Here is a 20,604-nt window from a genome sequence, read left to right on the forward strand (position 1 = left end):
GACAGTGGATTTGAATTCTAAGAAGCGCAGTAAAACTACACCAGGTATTAGGGAGGTATGGAAAATGGAGTTTTATAAGGGAAGATTTACAGAACTATACAACTATGGGGATATAGGTATGAGGGAGAACCTTTTAATTACCACATTAAATGTATGTCTTAAAATTTTGATACATGTAAACACAAAGTTTGTAAAATAAATACCTTCTGTTAAAATGTTAACAATAGGGAAACTATACCATACTTGGCTTTCACATAATAATAGATGAACAGAAATCATGCACAGTATGTGTGAAACAAAGTTATCAAAGTATTCAACACCTAAGTTTACCCTCAAGGTAAATCCTACTGGGGTGGGGGGAGTTAACTCAACCTAAAAAACATGTTTTAGGGCACCTGGGTGGCTCAGTGCATTAAAGCCTCTGCCTTTGGCTCAGGTCATGATCCCAGGGTCCTGGGATTGAGCCCCACATCCTGCTCTCTGCTCAGCAGGGAGCCTGCTTCCCCCTCTCTCTGTCTCTGCCTGCCTCTCTGCCTACTTGTGATCTCTGTCAAAAATAAATAAATAAATAAATAAATAAATAAATATTTAAAAAAATAAATAAAAGACCATGTTTTTCCTAGAGCTTGTGCACAGACATTTTCAAAACAGGTCATTAAATTGGTAAACAACTAAGTTAAAATAATTCATTAGCCCATGCATTTGTATTTGAAACTATGGATATGCCAGGGAATGAGCTAAATCAAATAGTGACCAGGGAAAGAGTTAACTAACCTTCTTGTCTGTAGGAATTTTGGCATTTTTAAATAAAAAATTATCTTTGTGGCGGTACCTGGGTGGCTCAGTCAGTTAAGCATCCAACTCTTGATTTGGGCTTAGGTTAAGATCTCACGGTCATGAGATCGAACCCTGAGCTGGGCTCCATGCTCAGCAGAGAGCCTGCATAAGATTCCTTTCCTCTCTCTCTCTGTCTGCTCCTCTCCACCCGCTGCCTCTAAAATAAAAAAGAGAAGACAAAAGAAGGAAAGAAGAGAAGAGAAAGGAGAGAGGAGAAGAGAAAAGACAGAGAAGAGAGGAGAGGAAAGAAGAGGACCGGAGGGGGCGCCGGGGTGGCTCAGTGGGTTAAGCCGCTGCCTTCGGCTCAGGTCATGATCCCGGGTCCTGGGATCGAGCCCCGCATGGGGCTCCCTGCTCGGCGGGGAGCCTGCTTCCTCCTCTCTCTCTGCCTGCCTCTCTGCCTGCTTGTCATCTCTCTCTGTCAAATAAATAAATAAAAATCTTTAAAAGAAGAGGACAGGAAAGGAAAGGAAATGAACGAAACAGAAGGAAAGGAAAGAAAAAGTACCTTTGTGGTGTGATCAGAAGCAGAAATACACAGTATGGGTTACAAAGGGAAAGGGACCAGTAAACACGGAGGACTCAGCACTGAGATGCCTGACTCCGAAGAGGATAGCCAGTAGCTCTATGCCCTTCTCCTGGAACAGAGCGAGAGAGAATCATTTCCACGTAGGAAATGGAGCACCTCAGAAAAGATTTCCCCCCACTTCAAGATCTGTCCCCATCAAGTTTCGCCTGTGTGTAAATAGGTCTCGGCCAGGAGGTTCAAAGAGAAAGCAGTAAGAGACCAAGAGAGTGAATGATTGTTGACAGTGAGCAAGAGACTGTCAGGAGGACAGACAGCTGAGAGGGACACTGATGACAGACTACATTTCCCGTATTCATCTCCTGCCATTCACATCCCATAAAGGTTGCAATCAGCAGCCTGGGGCCCTCCAGCTGTGCTGAGCACCGAGAACTGTGTCTGCACTAGACACACCCTGAACCTTGCAGAGCTGAACGAATAGGCTCATTAGCAGGACCTATCTATTGGCAATAATGAAAGGTTTCATAGTGTTTGTTGACTCTGACCAATAAATATTCCTTCAAAAAAAGAACATTCCTTTGAATCTGAAAAATCAACCTCACTCTCTCTTAACATATTACAGTGTGATACAGTTCATCATATATTAGAGATACTATAAAAATGTAAATAACTGAATGTTTCATATACACATTAAACAAAGACTCCTATAACTTGATAGATTTTTTTCCCTGAGGGAGGAAGAAAAAATCAAACTCAGACTGCTTTATTTTCTGCCTTGTTGCTTTTCCTTTTCATACCTGCTAGCTTGTCACATACATATATAATCTCTAAAGCACACCAGACTCCATTTATGATTGCTAAACTGCTGGTGGGTGACAGGATTTTGAATTAGCCTATTTGTTATTATCCTGTGCATGTGCTCTGCTAAATAAAGCCATAAGACAAACAAGTTTGAGATAATTAGATGGTGCTGATTGTACTTGCAGTATGCACTTGACTTTTGTGATTAATTCCGTATTAAAGACTACACAGATTGTCCTCTGTGAAACAGAGCACTGCAATAGGAGAAAAAAGTCCAGGGTCCCTAAGTGACAATTTCAACACTATTATCTTACCAGGACCCTGATATCTTGGAAAAACTCCCAGGCCGCAGCCAATCAATGGTTATGATCTATTTTAGAAAAAAAAAAAAAAAACCCTAAACTATAACAGGAAAAGATAAAATCTAAAATCATAATCAATACTGATGCCCACTGTGTTAATGAGCTGCTGTTATTACAGTAACAATGGAGTCAAAGGGTTAAGGAAAGTGTGGTGAGGAAGCATTTAATCCAAGAGAGAACATTTATGCAGGTGAAAATTTATTGTAAAAACATGTTTGAAGAGAGAAAGCATTTAAAAGTTAACTTAAGGCTCACTCTATGTATCACACAGACAACTTAATTTTATAAAAGGGTTCCTGGGGATCTTTAGGAAATGAGAGAAAGAGTCCTGTTCTACTATTGCTGCCTGCTTGTCAAGGGAATGTGACACTCTCCTTTTCCACTTCCACTAGCCCTTCGTACTTTTAGACTTCAACCATCAGTATCTACTCTGGAAAAGATAATTTTAAGTGAGAAGAATCTGATCTATAACCTATCCCTAAACTGCTCTAGTCAGAAATGTCAGAAAAGAAAGCCCATGCGGGTATACTTTGGGATTCTATTGTCAACAGGATATGTATGTGTGTGGAGGAAGGAACATGTTCTTAAGGTATTAAAATATAAACTAAACACATTTAATAATATAATGTGTTTGCTCTCCATGCTTCAGTTACCTTATTTGAAAAATGCAGAATACAGTATCTTCGACTACAAATACAAAGCACTTAGCCCAGCATCTCTTATGTGGTTAGGTGAATGTTAAGTCTCCTTCCCTTTCTGCCATATGCAGGGAAGTGAGTAACCCTCACTTATCCTCCATGGAAGTGATGGAAACTCCATCTGGTGGACAGGCCTAGTCACTTTAGTGTTCTCTTTGAAGAGGGTTCCATTCTAGAGGTATGATCAGTGCACCAGGGTATCTAACTATTCTCTAATTAAAGAAGCCTCATGTTTATTTTCTTATTTGTAGAGAAGTGAGTGTTTTAAAAAATCAACTTGGGGCACCTGAGTGTCTCAGTTGGTTAAGTATCTGATTCTTGATTTCAGCTCAGGTCATGATCTCAGGGTCGTAGGACTGAACCCCAACTTGGGTGAACATGGAACTGGCTTGGGCTTCTCTCCCTCTCCTGATGTCCCTCCCCATTCACTCTCTTTCTCTCTCTCTCAAAATAAAAATCAACTCAACATTTTTTTCTAGGAAGACAAAGGGGGAATTGTTCTTGGCACTACATAAGATACTTTTGTATATTATTTTATGTATTTCCTACAATAGTCCTATTGAAATAGGTTTGAAATGATGAAGCAAATAGTAAATACTAAACATCGAACAAGAAATACCAAAAAACACTGACTTCTTTGCTGATTTAAAAAAAAAAAAAAGAAAAGTCATCTGGGATGCCTGGGTGGCTCAGTGGGTTAAGCCTCTGCCTTCAGCTCAGGTCATGATCTCAGGTCCTGGGATCGAGCCCCACATTGTGCTTCTCTGCTCAGCAGGGAGCCTGTCCCCCCACCCCTGCCTGCCTCTCTACCTACTTAAGATCTCTCTCTGTCAAATGAATGAATAAAATCTTTAAAAAAGAAAAAAAAGTCATCAGTCATGGAAATAATGCATTGATCAGTGGCAGGTGAATTAAGACATCAAAGAGGGAGGATACCATGCATTGTTTTGAGGCATATTTCTTTAAAAATTGATGACTATGGGGTAATTTTTCTAAAGACAGTCTCAGGAAGGTAAGCTATAAATCTAGTTCATTATATGAAAGAACCTTGTAGAATTCCTGCGCTAACCCATCCTTGGCCTGGCTATAGGGCTCAATCATACGTAGGCTGTGCATACTGAGAGAGCTCTGGCTACAAAACGCGTGATACCTCCCAACAGCAAGGCACAGTCCCAGCTGGGGACTTCAAATGACAGATTGATTTTAGAGTCGATTCTGTCTGCTGCTTGGACACAGGAGGATATGATTTGTGTGAGTCTTATTCTTCATATACTTAGAGAACCAGAGAGCTAAGGCTCTTAACCAGCAGCCTATTTATCAGAAATATGACCCAAATGAATATCTTTTCCTTATAACTGATTTTTAGAAATATTGCTGTCCTTTTGCTAAAATGATGAAGCATTCAGATGGCTGATACTCTGCCCCATTTTCTTCTGGGTGTTTTGTAAGGTGGAGGCAGCCACTCATACAGGGTCATCTTTCCATTTTCTCTGTTAAGTTCTATATATCTGTTACTATGCAGCAGGTGTGCTGAGAGAGAAGCTATGGCTTTGACTTTAGAAGGACAGAAAGAGGGAGACACAGGTCTGATACTTGTTACTTTGCCTCCTACTAGCCATGGGGTTTGATGTAGCACAAAGAGAATGAAGGTGTTATGGTTGAATGGTTTGCTATTCCCCTCCCCCACCCAATGTCCCAGTCCTAATCACTATCACTTCAGAATGTGACCGGATTGGGAGGTGGGTTACTTAGTTAACGTGTTCTTTAGTTACTAAGTTACTTAGTTAAAGTGACGTCATTAGGGTATGCACTCACACAATATGACTTGTATTCTTATAAGAAGGGGAAGTCTGGACATAGACACACACAAAGGAAGACAATGTGGAAGAGAGATGACAGCAAATCCAAGACCAAGAGGGAGGCCTAGGACAGATCCCTCCCTCAAGACCCTCAAGAGTTAAACCTACCAACACCTAGGTTCTTTACTTTAATTCTAGCCTCCAGGACTGTGAGACAATACAGTTCTATTGTTTAAATGACCCAATTTACAGTTGTTTCAGCAGCCCTTGCAAACATACAAAGAATAAATATCAGGCTTGAAAATGCCTTGGAACAAGAGTCACTGAACCATGGCTATGGACCAAATTCAAATTATAGACCCATGAGCTAAGAATGTCCTTTATATTTTTACATAGTTAAAAGGCTTGCTGCAATTTTTTTCTTTCATCATCCAATCAATTTCTTGATTTTGCCTCTCGCTCTACAAAGCTTAAAAATATTTTCAGCCTGACCTTTTCCAGAAAGAAGTTGCTAACACTTGGCTTAGATAAGAATCAAGTTGAGTTCACTTTTAACCTTGTCATTTAATTATAAGAAGTTCAGTTAACTTTACTGAGCTTTCTTAATATAGAATAAGTCTTTTTAACAACTCTCCTGATTTCACAGAATTAGGGTCAAGGAATAAACAAAAAATGACATTGTGGAATAACTTAAGAAATGTAAAAAATATCTATACACATATAATTATATTTTCCCAGATATATTAATATAAACTATACATACACCAAATTTTGAAAGTGCATACTTTCACTCTATAAATTTTCTAAACTCAGAGATCAGTTCTGTGCTATTTTAGATGAAATCAAAACATACTTCAGAACTTTTTTTTTTTTCTTTTAAAGATCCTCAGAATACTGAAGAGAGAGAGAGAGAGAGAGAGAGAACACAACTTGGAGGCAGAGGGAGAAGGAGAAGCAGACACCCTGCTGAGTAGAGAGCACCATATGGGATTCAATCCTGGGACTCTGGGATCATGATATGAGCTGAAGGCAGACACTTAATCAACTGCGCCACCCAGACACCCCACACTTCAAACTTCTGAAGAAAACTGTCTTTGGATATCCTAGTATTACATCTTGCTATTTAAGTTTTGGTTTGAGGGATACTTGAGTGGTACAGTCCGTTAAGCATCTGATTCTTCATTTCAGCTCATGCTGTGATCTCAGGGTTCTAAGATTGAGCCTCACCATCAGGCTCCATGGTCAGCAAGAGTCTGCTTGAGATTCTCTCTTCTCCCTCTGCCCCTCCCACTTGTGGCTCTCTATTTCTCAAATAAATAAACAAATCTTTAAGTTTCTGGTTTGAGTGTCCTGGTCAAAATATTTTTAAAAAGACCACCCGCTAGAGTAAAATCAACAGACTGTACCTATAAAATGTTACATGTCAATTACATCTCAATTAAAAAAAAAAAGGCAAATAGCAATATTCTGGATCATATGGTTTCAAAACATTCATACATAATAATTCTTCTCCACAAAGTCTTCAAATGTTAGCATCCTTAAATACATGTTTCTTTTTAAACCTATGCTTTAAAAACAACTCTCCACAAAATAAAGCATAAATTCATTCATTCACACCCTCACTTATTTATATAAATATCTGTTGCATAACAGAAATGTATTAGGCTCAGTGTTAGATGCTGAAAATATAAAATCAGATAAGACATGGCAAAAATCATCTCAATATTATGTGTAGGTCACTATATAATACAAGATGCACAAGACAAAATGGGGTTTCAGGACAACAGATGTATATTTTGTAATAAGAACTGCATTGAGACCGGGGGTACAGGGACGAATGGGATGCTGTCCCTATCCTTGGATATATCACAAGCTTCTGGGAGAGGCAGACACATAAACAGAGTCTTCAAAATAACAGAGTGAGCTGTAAGAATGAAATATACCCAGTGCACAGAGATGGTACAATGAGACGCCTAGGGTTTTCAGGGGAGTTCATAAAGGACAGAACACCTGAAGCAAATCTTGCAGAACAAATTAAGAATTATGTAGGAAGACAGAATGGGCATCCCGTTGAGTATGGGATTCCAGTCTAAGCAAAGGCAGGAAACAGCAGACTGAGTGGGGGGTTGGGGGACAATAAATAGTTCAGTATTTTCCAAGTGTAACTGTGAGTCCTGGCAAGACAGGAGACGAAGTAAAGCTGTGAGCAGAAGCTAGGATGTCCAGGTTTGGAACAGAAGAAGGGAAGGAGGACACGCATGCACTGGTAATTTTATAGATAAAGCATGTTAAGATGTAAGCAAAAGACTTAGACAGTTAATGAGCTTTTGGCTACAGTGATTGGTTCAAGAATGTACATAGGATAAGGTTTTTTTATGTCCAATCCTAGTAATTCTTAGGAACCTGGCAGAAGCATGCTTCTCTCCCACTGGACTTGAACCTTGAATTATATAGTACTGAGAATAAGCTGGTTTAACCCAAGGAGCATGAAGCCTACCTATACAAAATACTACAGTGGAGCTAAGAGATAAAGAAAACTGGATACTATATCCAACGACAACCAAACTCAGAACTACCTATGGACTTTTCAGTTATGGGAACAATGCAAGCCTTTTCTTCTTAAGCCATTTTTGTTAAGATTTTCTGTCAGAATCATAAAAGGCCTAAAAATGTAACTAGCTATTATTAATATTTCATACAACTTGTGAGCATAAAAAATGAGGCTAAGAGCAGCCAATGGCTTAATGGGGATCAAAACCAAGAATTCAAACTCAAAACCCCTTTTTAATAACCAATTTTGCCAACTTCTATCTTACAATACTATGATTTCTCCGTATGTATACTGCTTATAGTAATGTAATAACATGTGGTCAGTAAGCACATGACTGATAGATGGGAAAAGCAGAGGGTAAATGATGGTGCTGATCAGATGGCGTCACACCTTGTTGTCAGGGTCATGGGACCAAGTAAAGGGGAAAGCTGATAGTCATCGTGTAATTGTATAAGCCCTATTTAAATACTTTGTAGTCAGCCCTCAACTGTACCCTGTGTCCCATTGAAATGCCATATTTTTCCCTCTCCAGAGAATAATCTCAGAGAATATTTTGCTATGCTAAAAAAGGGACAGTTGCCCGGTTATTCATGGGTTGGGCTGGAAATTTGGGGATCAGATTATTTCTTAAATACCCTTTAATCCAATTCCTTCCATTTTTACTTCACATTTATCCTTACATCCCAAGATAACCAATCCTAAAATTCCCAAGCCTACTGGGGTGCCGATGGTGTGAACTGCGTTGCTTCCTGACCTCAATACAGTGTTTCACAGTGTGCTCAGTGCTTTCCTGCAGTTGCTGAATCAATAGCCATTCTCCTTCTGTTCTGTCGCATTCACAGCTTTTTTTGTTATTGTTGTCCTCTGTATTCTGGTTCCTGTGGCTTTACATATTTAAGAAAATCTTTACACTAATATATTGGAAGAGTTTTTAGTAGCATCAGAGCTGCTATGATATTTGAGTGTGAAAATAGTTCTGCTATAAAATCAACCACACCAAAGTATTCTAAAAAGAATTTAGCAGTTAATTGGAATCTGAACAGCATTTCTATTGGTTTTTACTAGGATCAGCCTGTTCTAGCCACTAGCCAATCAAACTGGCTTAGAAAAGACATCAGGAGACATCAAATTGAAGCTGGAAAAGATTTCAAAAAAATCAATATGAGTTTTAAATCTGCTTATCTGTTTTACTTCCACTTGTCCAAAATTCTTTTTCTTTTTTTTTTTTGTGGAGCCCAATTCAGGGCTTGTACTCACACCCTGAGATCAAAAACTGAGCTGAGATCAAGAGTCAGATGCTAACCCAACCAAGCCACCCAGGTGCCCCTATTTTTACTTTTATATAATAAATATTTGGGTTGTCAAACAGACATGGATTATCCAAACCATCTGGGATCAGAGTATAATATACTACTAGAGAAACAAGTAATAGGGTTTTATTCTGTAAGAAATGAGGTACCTCTGGATATTTAATTAAATTTGAAGAGCAAGCACAGTTTCAGTCAACAGTGTTTACCTCAGCAGCAAAATCTGGCTGATAAAATATTGTAAAAGTATAACGAATTCACAAATTCTAAGAATATACAAAACCTAAATATATGTCTGAAATTTAAAAAAAAGCAAAAATAATTTATAAGCTTTAATCCTAAGGAAAGACATTTACATGGAAAAATAAAATTAAATTCCAAATATACATACACACACACACACACACAAACATGCAACTGTAGACATGTGAGGCATCCTCTTCTATAAGCTCATTTTATCTTTTTAGAAAACAATACAATAAAACCAAATATGTAAGATTCTTCTAATTAATGCCTTTGCCAATTCAATCAGAAATTTGATGAATGTCCTCAATTTAATGGCTGATTACACAAACTACTTAGATATATTCATTCCAAATGCCAAAATAGCATGCAATCATTACAAGTCATAATTTAAAGTAATATTTAATACTATGTGTATTGTTTATTATGTAAATTAAGAAAGCAGGATACTATATCGTCTAGATGGTGTGACCCCAACTGTGTAAAGGAAGTGGCTAGGACACTTTGGAGGAAATACATCAAAGCAATACTCTTGGTTGTTTGGGGATGGGTGGGAAATAGATTATTTTTAGATTCCTCTTTGTGGCCTTATGTATTCTGTGAATTTTCCTCAGTAATCACAGAAAACTTTATATAATAACAAAATAACAATTTAATTCAGAAAATAAGTACTCATTTGTAATGAAAACACTTACATGTGCAACTTATCTGCAAAAACATATGGAAGCTCTGCTAACGCTTAAAAATCCAGCTCACTGAGAATAATTTCAACCATTTCAAACACAAATTAAGTCAAGCAAGGAAAAGGAATATAAACGGAGTACATGTGACTCTATTAAACAAGTCCATGCCACCCACTCTATACAGCTGGACTGAGGAAGATACAGAATATATCAACTGCCAGCCGGAAGCCCTCAATTTAATGATCCCAAGTTGAGTGTCTCATCCCATCAGTTGGCCTGTTAAAAAAAAGAATTCACTCCTAGTTCTTGCAGGAAAAAAAAAAAAAACACAAAAGCATACACAAGTGTTTAATGTTATAGATGAAACTTCTTAAATCAAATTAAGCAACTAAATTAGATGATACAGTTTCTCCTATTTTATTACTTTTGGGGAGGGGGATGTACTATAAAAGGCCCACATCACCTTTCCCTTCAAATAAATACTCTCTTAATATTTTTCTGTATAAAATCTGAATATATTTCTCCCCTTTCCGTTTTTCTAATGTTTCCCAGAGGTTTTAAGAAATAAATATTTTGACATGCATTAGGTTTCAAGGTAAATATATATATAGATATGTGTATCTATATATATAGATATATATTATATATATGTCATATTAACAAACTAGCCAGCATTTGAGAATCTCTAATACATGTGAAAATCCATTTTGCTTTTAGGTTTATCAGCAATCTGCACTAGAATAGAATATGATTTTATATATATAAGGGAATATAGCAACATCTATGAAGTTGAATAAAATATATCTGTTCATATTTTATAGACATGTTTAAAATAAAATAGAAAAACGAGAGTGAGAGGCAAGATGGCGGAAGACTACAAGACTGAAATGACATCAGATCCCAGAAGTTCAGCTAGATAGGTATCAAACCATTCTGAACACCTACAAACTCAACAGGATATCCAAGAGAAGAAGAGCAGAAATTCTAGGAACAGTAAATCGACCACTTTGGGGAAGGTAGGACGTGCAGAGATGGGAACCCAAAGCAATGGGATGAGAGACCACGTGGGGAGGGGCCAGATCCCAGCAAGCGGCAGAGCAGGGAAACTCAAAATCAGAACTTTTAGAAGTCTGCTCCACTGAGGGACATCGCTCCAGAGGCTAAGCAGGGGTAAAACCCTCAGGGGGACAGTGTGGTCTCAAGGTCCCATGGGTCACAAAAAGATCAGGGGCATCTGAGTGTGCAGAGCTGCCAGGTATCAGAGCAGGAAAGCTGACCACAGAGACAGAGCTGAGAAGTGAGCTTTCAGATCATGGTTACCATAAACCATGATCCAAGGCACAGTTGGGCTACTGCTCTTTGAGCAGGGACCCCAGAAGTGGCAGATCTTGGGAGACTCACCTTCCTCCTCCAGGAGGACTGGCGTGGGAGCATGCATCAGGAATCTGCTGAGCTTGGAGACTACAAACAGGGATGTGCACCAGAGATAGAAACACTCAGTCACAGGCCAGGTGCGCTTGGAGTATGGCCAGAGACCAGGGAGACAGGAGTGATTATCTGCTTATCTCTGAGAGAGCGCAAAGGACTAGGGCCCAAGCTCTCAGCTCCCCCAGGCCAGAGATTGGGAGGCCCCATTTTCATACCTGTCCTCCAGAGCTCTAAGGAAAGCATTCAGGGAACAAAGGCTCCAAGAACAAACCCGAGCAGATTACTTAGCCTGGTCCCTTGCAAAGGTGGTGCAATTCTGCCTCGGGCAAAGAGATTTGAGAGTCACTGCAACAGGCCTTTCCCAGAGAAGATCAGCAAGAACATCCAGACAAGACCAAGCTCACCAATCAAGGAGAAACGCAGAACTCCAGAGCTAGAGGAAAGTAACGCATAAAAATCATGGCTTTTTCCCCATGATCCTATAATCCTTCAAAGTTAAATTTTTCTTTTCTTTTCTTTTTTCTCTTATTCTATTTTTTTAAACTTTTCCTCATTCCTCTTTTAAAGTTTTTTTTTTAACTAGTTTATCTTAACAATACGCTTCTTTAAAAAAACATCTTTTTAAACCTTCAGTGTTGTGGTCATATTTTTTCCCATCACTTTATTTAAACTTATTTTTTGTATACATATAGGTTTTTTGTTTTTTTGTTTTCTTTTTAATTTAGGGACTCAATTTCTTCTAATAGATCAAAATATATCCAAATCTAACACATGGATTTTTTCTAGTCTCCAGCCTAAGCACATTTCCTCCTCTTTTTTTTTTCTTTCTATTTCTAACCAACTTATCTTATCAATTCTTTTCTTTTAGAATTTTTAAAAAATTTTCATCTTTACGGTCATATTCCATCCCTTCATAATACTTGCCCTTATTGTTCTATATATATGTTTTTCTTTCTTTAAAATTTTGGAAGGTAGTTTCTTCTAAAAGACCAAAATACATGCAAAATTATGTGGGTGGCTCTGTTCTATTCACCAGTCTAAAGCGTGTGTGTGTGTGTGCGCACACGCGCGTGCGTGCGTGCATTTTACTTATTTATATATCTTTATACATATATATATATATATATATACACATTTCATTTTTAAATTTTTATTTCTTTTCTTCCCTTGCTTCTCCCTTTACTTTTGGATCTCTTCTGATTTGGTTAGCATACATTTTTCAGGGGTCTTTTCCACCCTTTCAGTATTTTATTCCTTCAATCATATATTCTTATCTGGATAAAATGACAAGGCAGAAAAGCTAACCACAAAAAAAGAATAAGAGGCAGTACTGATGGCTAGGGACCTAATCAATACAGTCATTGGTAATATATCAGAACTAGAGTTCAGAATGTTGATTCTCAAGGTGTTAGCTGAGCTCAAAAAAGGCATGGAGGACATGAGAAAAACCCTTTCTGGAGAAATGAAATCCCTTTCTGGAGAAATAAAAGAACTAAAATCTAACCAAGCTGAAATCAAAAAAGTTATTAATGAGGTGCAATATAAAATGGGGGCTCTTATTGCTAGGATAAATGAGGCAGAGGAGAGAATTAGTGATATAGAAGATCAAATGACAGATATAAAGAACCGGAGCAAAAGAGAGACAAACAACTACTGAACCATGAAGGGAAAATTTGCAAGTTAAGTATACTATAAGACAAAAAAATATTAGAATAATTGGGATTCCAGAAGAAGAAGAGAGAGAGGGACAGAAGGTATACTGGAGTGAATTATAATAGAGCATTTCCTTAATATGGCCAAGGGAACAAACATCAAAATCCAGGAGGCAGAGAGAACCCCCTCAAATCAATAAAAATAGGTCCACACCCTGTCATCTAATAGTAAAACTTACAAGTCTTGGTGACAAAGAGAAAATCCTGAAAACAGCTTGGGACAAGAAATCTGTAACATACAATGGTAGAAATATTAGACTGGCAGCAGACTTAGCCACAGAGACCTGGCAAACTAGAAAGAAATGGCATGATATATTCAGAGCATTAAATGAGAAAACATGCAGCCAAGAATACTATATCCAGTTAGACTGTCATTGAAAATGGAAGGAGAGATAAAAAACTTTCAGCACAAACAAATATTAAAAGAACTTGCAAACACCAAACCAGCCCCACAGGAAATATTGAAAGGGTTCCTCTAAGCAAAGAGAGAGCCTGAAAGTAGTAGATCAGAAAGGAAAAGAGACAATATACAGTAACAGTCACCTTACAGACAATACAATGGTACTAAATTCATATCTTTCAATAGTTACCCTGAATGTAAATGGGCTAAATCAAAGGTGATCAGAATGGATAAAAAACAAAACCCATCAATATGCTGTCTACAAGAAACTCATTTTTTTCACCCAAAGACACCTCCAGATTTAAAGTGAGGGGGTAGAAAACCATTTACCATGCTAATGGACATCAAAAGAAAGCTGGCAATCCTTATATCAGATAGATTAGACTTTAAGCCAAAGACTATACTAAGAAATGAGGAAAGACACTATATTGAACCCAAAGGGTCTGTCCAACAGGGAGATCTAACAATTTAAGTATCTATGCCCCTAACATAGAAGCAGCCAACTATGTAAACGAATTAATAACAAAATCAAAGAAACACATCGACAATAATACAATCATAGTAGGGAATGCTAACACCCCCCTCACTGAAATGGACAGATCATCCAAGTAAAAGATCAACAAGGAAATAAAGGCCTTAAACAACACATTGGACCAGATGGACATCACAGATATATTCAGACATTCCATCCCAAAGCAACAGAATATACACTCTTCTCTACTGCACATGGAACATTCTCCAGAATAGATCCCATCCTGGGTCACAAATCAGGTCTCAACCAGTAACAAAAGACTGGGATTATTCCCTGCATATATTCAGACCACAACGCTCTGAAGGTAGAACTTAATCACAAGAAAAAGATGGAAAAAACTCAAATACTTGGAAGCTAAAGAGCATCCTACTCAAGAATGAATGGGTCAACCAGGAAATTAAAGAAGTATTTAAACAATTCATGGAAACAAATGATAATGAAACCACAACTGTTAAAATCTGTGGGACATAGCAAAGGCAGTCCTGAGAAGAAAATATATAGCTACACAAGCCTTTCTCAAGAAATAAGAAGGGTCTCAAGTACACAACCTAACTCTACACCTAAAGGAGCTGGAGAAAGAACAGTAAAGAAAACCTAATCCCAGCAGGAGAAAAGAAATAAAGACCAGAGCAAAATCAATGAAGTAGAAACCAAAAGAACAGTAGAACAAATCAACAAAACTAGGAGCTGGTTCTATGAAAGAATTAATAAGATTGATAAACCCCTGGCCAGACTAATCAAAAAGAAAAGAGGAAAGACCCAAATGAATACAATCATGAATGAAAGAGGAGAGATCACAACCAACACTGAAGAAATACAAATAATTATAAGAACATATTATGACCAACTATATGCCAGCAAATTTGACAATCTGGAAGAGAAGGATATATTCCTAGAGACATATAAACTATCAAAACTGAACCAGGAAGAAACAAAAAACCTGAACAGACCCATAACCAGTAAGGAGATTAAAGCAGTCATCAAAAATCTCCCAGCAAACAAGAGCCCAGGGCCAGATGGCTTCGTAGGGGAATTCTACCAAATATTTAAAGAAAATTAATACCTATTCTCCTGAAGCTGTTCCAAAAAATACAAATGGAAGGAAAACTTCCAAACACATTTTATGAGGCCAGGATTACCTTGATCCCAAACCAGACAAAGACCCCATCAAATAGGAAAATTACAACCCAATATCCAACAAACACAGATATGAAAATTCTTACCAAAATACTAGCCAATAGGATCCAACAGTATATTAAAAAAAATTATTCACCACAACCAAGTGGGGTTTATTCCTGGGCTGCAAGTTTGGCTCAACATCCACAAATCAATCAATGTGATACAATACATTAATTAAAGAAAGATCAAGAACCATATGATACTTTCAATAGATGCTGAAAAAGCATTTGACAAAGTACAGCATTCTTTCTTGATCAAAACTCTTCACAGTGTAGGGATAGAGGGCACATATCTCAATATCATCAAAGTCATCTATGAAAAACCCACAGAGAATATCATTCTTAATAGGGAAAAACTGAGAGCTTTTCCCTTAAGATCAGGAACATAGCAGGGATGTGACTATCACCTCTGCTATTCAACATAGTACTAGAAGTCCTAGCCTCAGCAATCAGACAACAAAAAGGAATTAAAGGCATCCGAATCAGCAAAGAAGTCAAACTCTCACTCTTTGCAGATGATATGATACTTTATGTGGAAACCCCAAAAACTCCACTCCAAAACTGCTAGAACTCATTCATACAGGAATTCCAGTAAAGTGTCAGGATATAAAAACCAATGCACAGAAATGAGTTGCATTTCTATATACCAACAACAAGACAGAAGAAAGAGAAATTAAGGAGTCAATCCCATTTACAATTGCACCCAAAACCATAAGATACCTAGGAATAAACCTAACCAAGAAGACAAAGAATCCATACTCAGAAAAGTATAAAGTACTCATGAAAGAAATGGAGGAAGATACAAAGAAATGGAAAAATGTTCCATGCTCATGGATTTGAAGAACAAATATTGTGAAAATGTCGATGCTACCTAAAGCAATTTACACATTTATTGCAACCATCCATTTTTTTTCAAAGAAATGGAAAAAATAATTCTAATATTTGTATGGAACCAGAAAAGACCCTGAATAGGAGGAATTTTGAAAAAGAAAACCAAAGCTGGTGGCATCACAATTCCAGACTTCAAGCTCTATTACAAAGTTGTCATCATCAAGACAGTATGGTACTAACACAAAAAGAGACAAATCAATCAATGGAACAGAATAGAGAGCCCAGAAATAGACACTCAGTTCTATGGTTAACTAATCTTTGACAAAGCAGGAAAGAATGTCCAATGGAGAAAAGACAGTCTCTTCAACAAATGGTGTTGGGAAAATTGGACAGCCACATGCAGAAAAATGAACCTGAACCATTTCTTTACACCACACACAAAAATAGACTCCAAATGGATGAAAGGCCTTAGAGACAGGAATCCATCAAAATCCTTGAGGAGAACACAGGAAGCAATCTCTTCGACCTCAGCTGCAGCAACTTCTCCCTAGAAACATTGCCAAATGCAAGGAAAGCAAGGGCAAATATAAACTATTGGGATTTCATCAAGATCAAAAGCTTTTGACAGCAAAAGAAAAGTCAACAAAACCAAGAGACAAGTGACAGAATGGGAGAAGGTATTTGCAAATGACATGTCAGATAAAGGGCTACTATCCAAAATGTATAAAGAACTTATCAAACTCAACACCCAAAGAACAAATAATCCAATCAAGAAATGGGCAGAAGACATGAACAGACATTTCTGAAAAAAGACATCCAGTCACATGAAGAAGTGCTCCAAGTCACTCAGCATCAGGAAAATACAAGTCAAAACCACAATGAGATACCACCTCACACCAGTCAGAAGGGCTAAAATTAACAAGTCAGGAAATGACAGATGCTGGGGAGGATGCGCAGTAAGGGGAACCCTCATACACTGTTGGTGGGAATGCAAGCTGGTGCAACCACTCTGGAAAACAGCATGGAGGTTCCTCAAAAGTTAAAAATAGTGCTACCCTACGACCCAGCAATGGCACTACTGGGTATTTACCCTGAAGATACAAATGTGATCTCGAAGGTTTATAGCAGCAATGTCCACAACAGCAAAACTATGCAAAGAACATAGATGTCCATCAACAGACGAATGGATAAAGAAGTGGTATATATATATATATATATATATATACACACACACACACACAATGGAATACTATGCAGCCATCAAAAGAAATGAACTCTTATCATTTGCAACAATGTGGATGGAACTGGAGGGTATTATGCTGAGTGAAATAAGTCAATCAGAGAAAGACAATTATCACATGATTTCCCCGATATGAGAAAGCTGAGAGACAGAGTAGGGGGTTTGGGGGTAGGGAAGGAAAAAATGAAACAAGATGGGATCGGGAGGGAGACAAACCATAAGAGACTCTTAATTTCATGAAACAAACTGAGGTTTGCTAGAAGGGGGTAATGGGGAGAGGGTGGTTGGCTTATGGACATTGGGGAGGGTATGTGATACAGTGAGTGCTGTGAAGTGTGTAAGCCTGACGATTCACAGACCTGTAGCCCTGGGGCAAATTATACATGATATGTTAATAAAAATAATAAAAAATAGAATAATGAAAGAATTTACAAAATCTGACATTATACATCCAGGCATGATAAAAACATTTATCTGAATTAATAATGTTACAAATAATAGTAAGTGCACAGGAACTGGATTTAAATCTTCCCATTACAGTTAATTAACAAAGTGTTTACAGGCAAGTTTCTTAATCTAAGACTTTTTTGCCTCATAAAATGGCAGTAATAAAATCCATTTCATAGGGCTGTTGTAAAGATAAAATACAACAATATATTTAAGAAATATGGCATGTTGGCTACACATAACTATTCCTCAATGCTGATAGCTACTATAGCTAATTTTTATTATAACAACCTTGATTGCTCCCCTTCTTCCTCCTCCTTACCATCTTTGTAAGATTATTAGTAAATTGTTTTGGAAGGATATATGCTAAAACTACTGCATAAATAAGAGTACCGACGACTATCTCTTCTGTTAGAAGAATAATCTATAATGGCAAAGTTTAGCTTTGGCCATATTGAATGTCAGGAGCAGTCCTTCAAAGAGGTGGTAGAACTTAGAGTCACCTGGATCCACATGCAGAAAAATATTAAAAGGTATCCCAAACAAAAGTATCTACTGCTTAGGCTAGTTGGGTTGTGCAAGTATCCTTTCAATCTCAATGACTTTTAAACTTTCATAATCTCTACTCTAATTCCCCTGCATACAGGGCCCCCCAGGATTGAGCACAGTGCTTGGTAGAGGGTAGGTTCTCAATAGTTTTTCTCATGTGAATTAATTCTATGATGGGTACTACGTAACAATATTGGAGGTTTAACAGATTATTAAAAATGAGGTCAGTTAATTCTGAGACCTGGATCACAGGACAGAAGTTCAGCAGCCATTCATAAGCCTATGATGGTGACATCCTACAAGGGTGTCAAAGGGAAGTTGTAAGGGCAAATAAAACTTTTTCTACATCTCTAATATTTTGCACTGGTGTCTTTCTACTTAGAGTAAAGAAACAAGAGCAAAAAAAAAAAAAAGGCAGGCCACTTTATTATGAAATGAAATAATTATATTTACTTTATCTATTTCCATCTCAGCTTATTCATCTTTTTTGTGTTTACTTTTAATTACAGTGGAAAGCCAGTAAGCTAATGAAGGAAATACTTAAGATATGGGACTATACTGATTCTGTGATTATATTAGAACAAATCAACACAGAATAGGATGAATTATTAGAGTGTACACACACAGTGACAAGCATCATGAATCCGACCCCTCGAGATATTTGCTTGATGGCTTAGGAGAAATCTCTGTTGCCTTTACTTCTCCTATTTGGAGAACTTGTGGAAATATCAAAGGTCTCACATCCTTAGAAATAACTCCTCATGTGATTTTGTGAGAATTTGCCATGGATGCCGTTGTAAAGGCAGTTTAGGATTCGGCACACTTATACTGTAGAAGTAGGGCGAAGGGATCCAAAATATACGACTATGAAGAGTTTCCTTTTTTTGAAAATCCCCTTATTTTTCTAACCTTGGAGCTTCCACAAATAATTCCTAAATCATCAATCCCCTCCCTGAGAGTTCTGTAGCCAGAGAAGATTGACTTCCATCACCAGAGATGAGGACAAGAAATCACTTAAACAGACATTGTCACAAACTATCACATCTTTCATCTCTTCTTCTAAGGGTCCTTTTATTTTTCCCAGAAGTCCTCTGTTTTCCCTTCTTCCACCCTTTTCCCCTACTAAGAGAGTAAATGCTAAATTCTCATCACAAGGAGAAAATTGTTTTCCTCCTCTCTTTTTATTCTATTCATATGAAAAGATGAATGTTAGCTCAACCTATTGTGGAAATCATTTCACTATACATGGAAACCAAACCACCATGCTGTCTGCCTTTAACTTGTACAGTGATGTATGTCAATTATTTTTCAATAAACCTGGGGGAAAACAGATGCCATTTAAGTCCAAATTGTAGTTGCCTCCTTGAGTCACATTTTCTGTCACTTTCCACATACGTACTTGAATAAAAATATGTCTTGTTTATTGATAATTACTTTTGCAGCATAATTTGAAGGCCCCCAAACACTAAACCTAAGAGAACAGAGGAAAACTCCCTGGCCATCCCCAACAAAGGATTTAGTATGACTAGTGTTTTGTCATAGGCTTCCCTTGATATATTGAGTTACAATGACTGATAACCTGAGGGCCATGTAAAATCATGACAATCCCTTAATGCCTTTTGTAAACTCTTCCATCAACTGTGATTTCAGCATCTGAACTGCAGTATCACAAATCAAGCCAATCTGTCTGTTAGCAAAATACAAAAATAACAATTTCTATGATTATTATGCCTTTCTATTTTCAAAAGGTCATGATTCAACACACAAAAATTAGTAAAAAATATGAATAGTTAAACTGATAATTTACAACTGAAATTAACAATCATAGATTTAAGAATATGCCTTGGATAGCAATGTAACAGATAATCCGGAATGGGCCTGGATTTGTGGAATTTTGCTCATTTTCCAAAAAGAGTTTTTCACCTGGAAATTTATCTTCCCCTCCTTTGAGACTCATTCTGTCATTATTGAGTTGTTGGTCATGTGGGTAAATCATCTTACTAACCAGATTTGGACTTCTCTGACCATGCTACTTGAGTAACTTGGCTATTGCTTGTACCTGGCTCAATCATCCAAGACAGCACTACTGCTCCAATGTTAAACTTCATACTATTATAGGCTATTCTTTGGTATGAGCCTTTTTACATTGTTGCCTCGTTCCTCTACTCTCCATCTCAAAAATATCAGTTAGCCCTATTTGTTCTTAAATTTTGTGTGAGAGCTCTTTTCTCTGCCTCATCAGTGGCTACTTTAAATATCCTCTCTTTAAATATCAAGGGTTCATTCTCAGGGCTTGTTTCCCCCGTCTACATCATAGATAAAAATGTGCCCTTGGCCTGCACAGTGCTGATTCACATAGTGGTTTAAACAAGATTAATTAGCACCATTGAGGGAGGCTATGGCTGGGAAACAGGACCTGAGATTGTCCTGTCTTACATTATAAACTTGGAACTGGGCTCAAAGAGTTTTGCTGGCTTCTC

The 20,604-nt window shown here is 37.6% G+C and overlaps 1 protein-coding gene across 3 annotated transcripts in view; it reads right to left on the bottom strand.

The window, feature by feature from the left end:
• Positions 1-20,604, bottom strand: part of NAV3 (neuron navigator 3) — a 383,583-nt gene that overhangs the window by 124,128 nt on the left and 238,851 nt on the right. The window lies entirely within an intron of this gene.

The sequence above is a fragment of the Mustela erminea genome, chromosome 6 (genome assembly GCF_009829155.1).
Source record: "Mustela erminea isolate mMusErm1 chromosome 6, mMusErm1.Pri, whole genome shotgun sequence".
In the NCBI taxonomy this organism is placed as follows: Eukaryota; Metazoa; Chordata; class Mammalia; order Carnivora; family Mustelidae; genus Mustela; species Mustela erminea.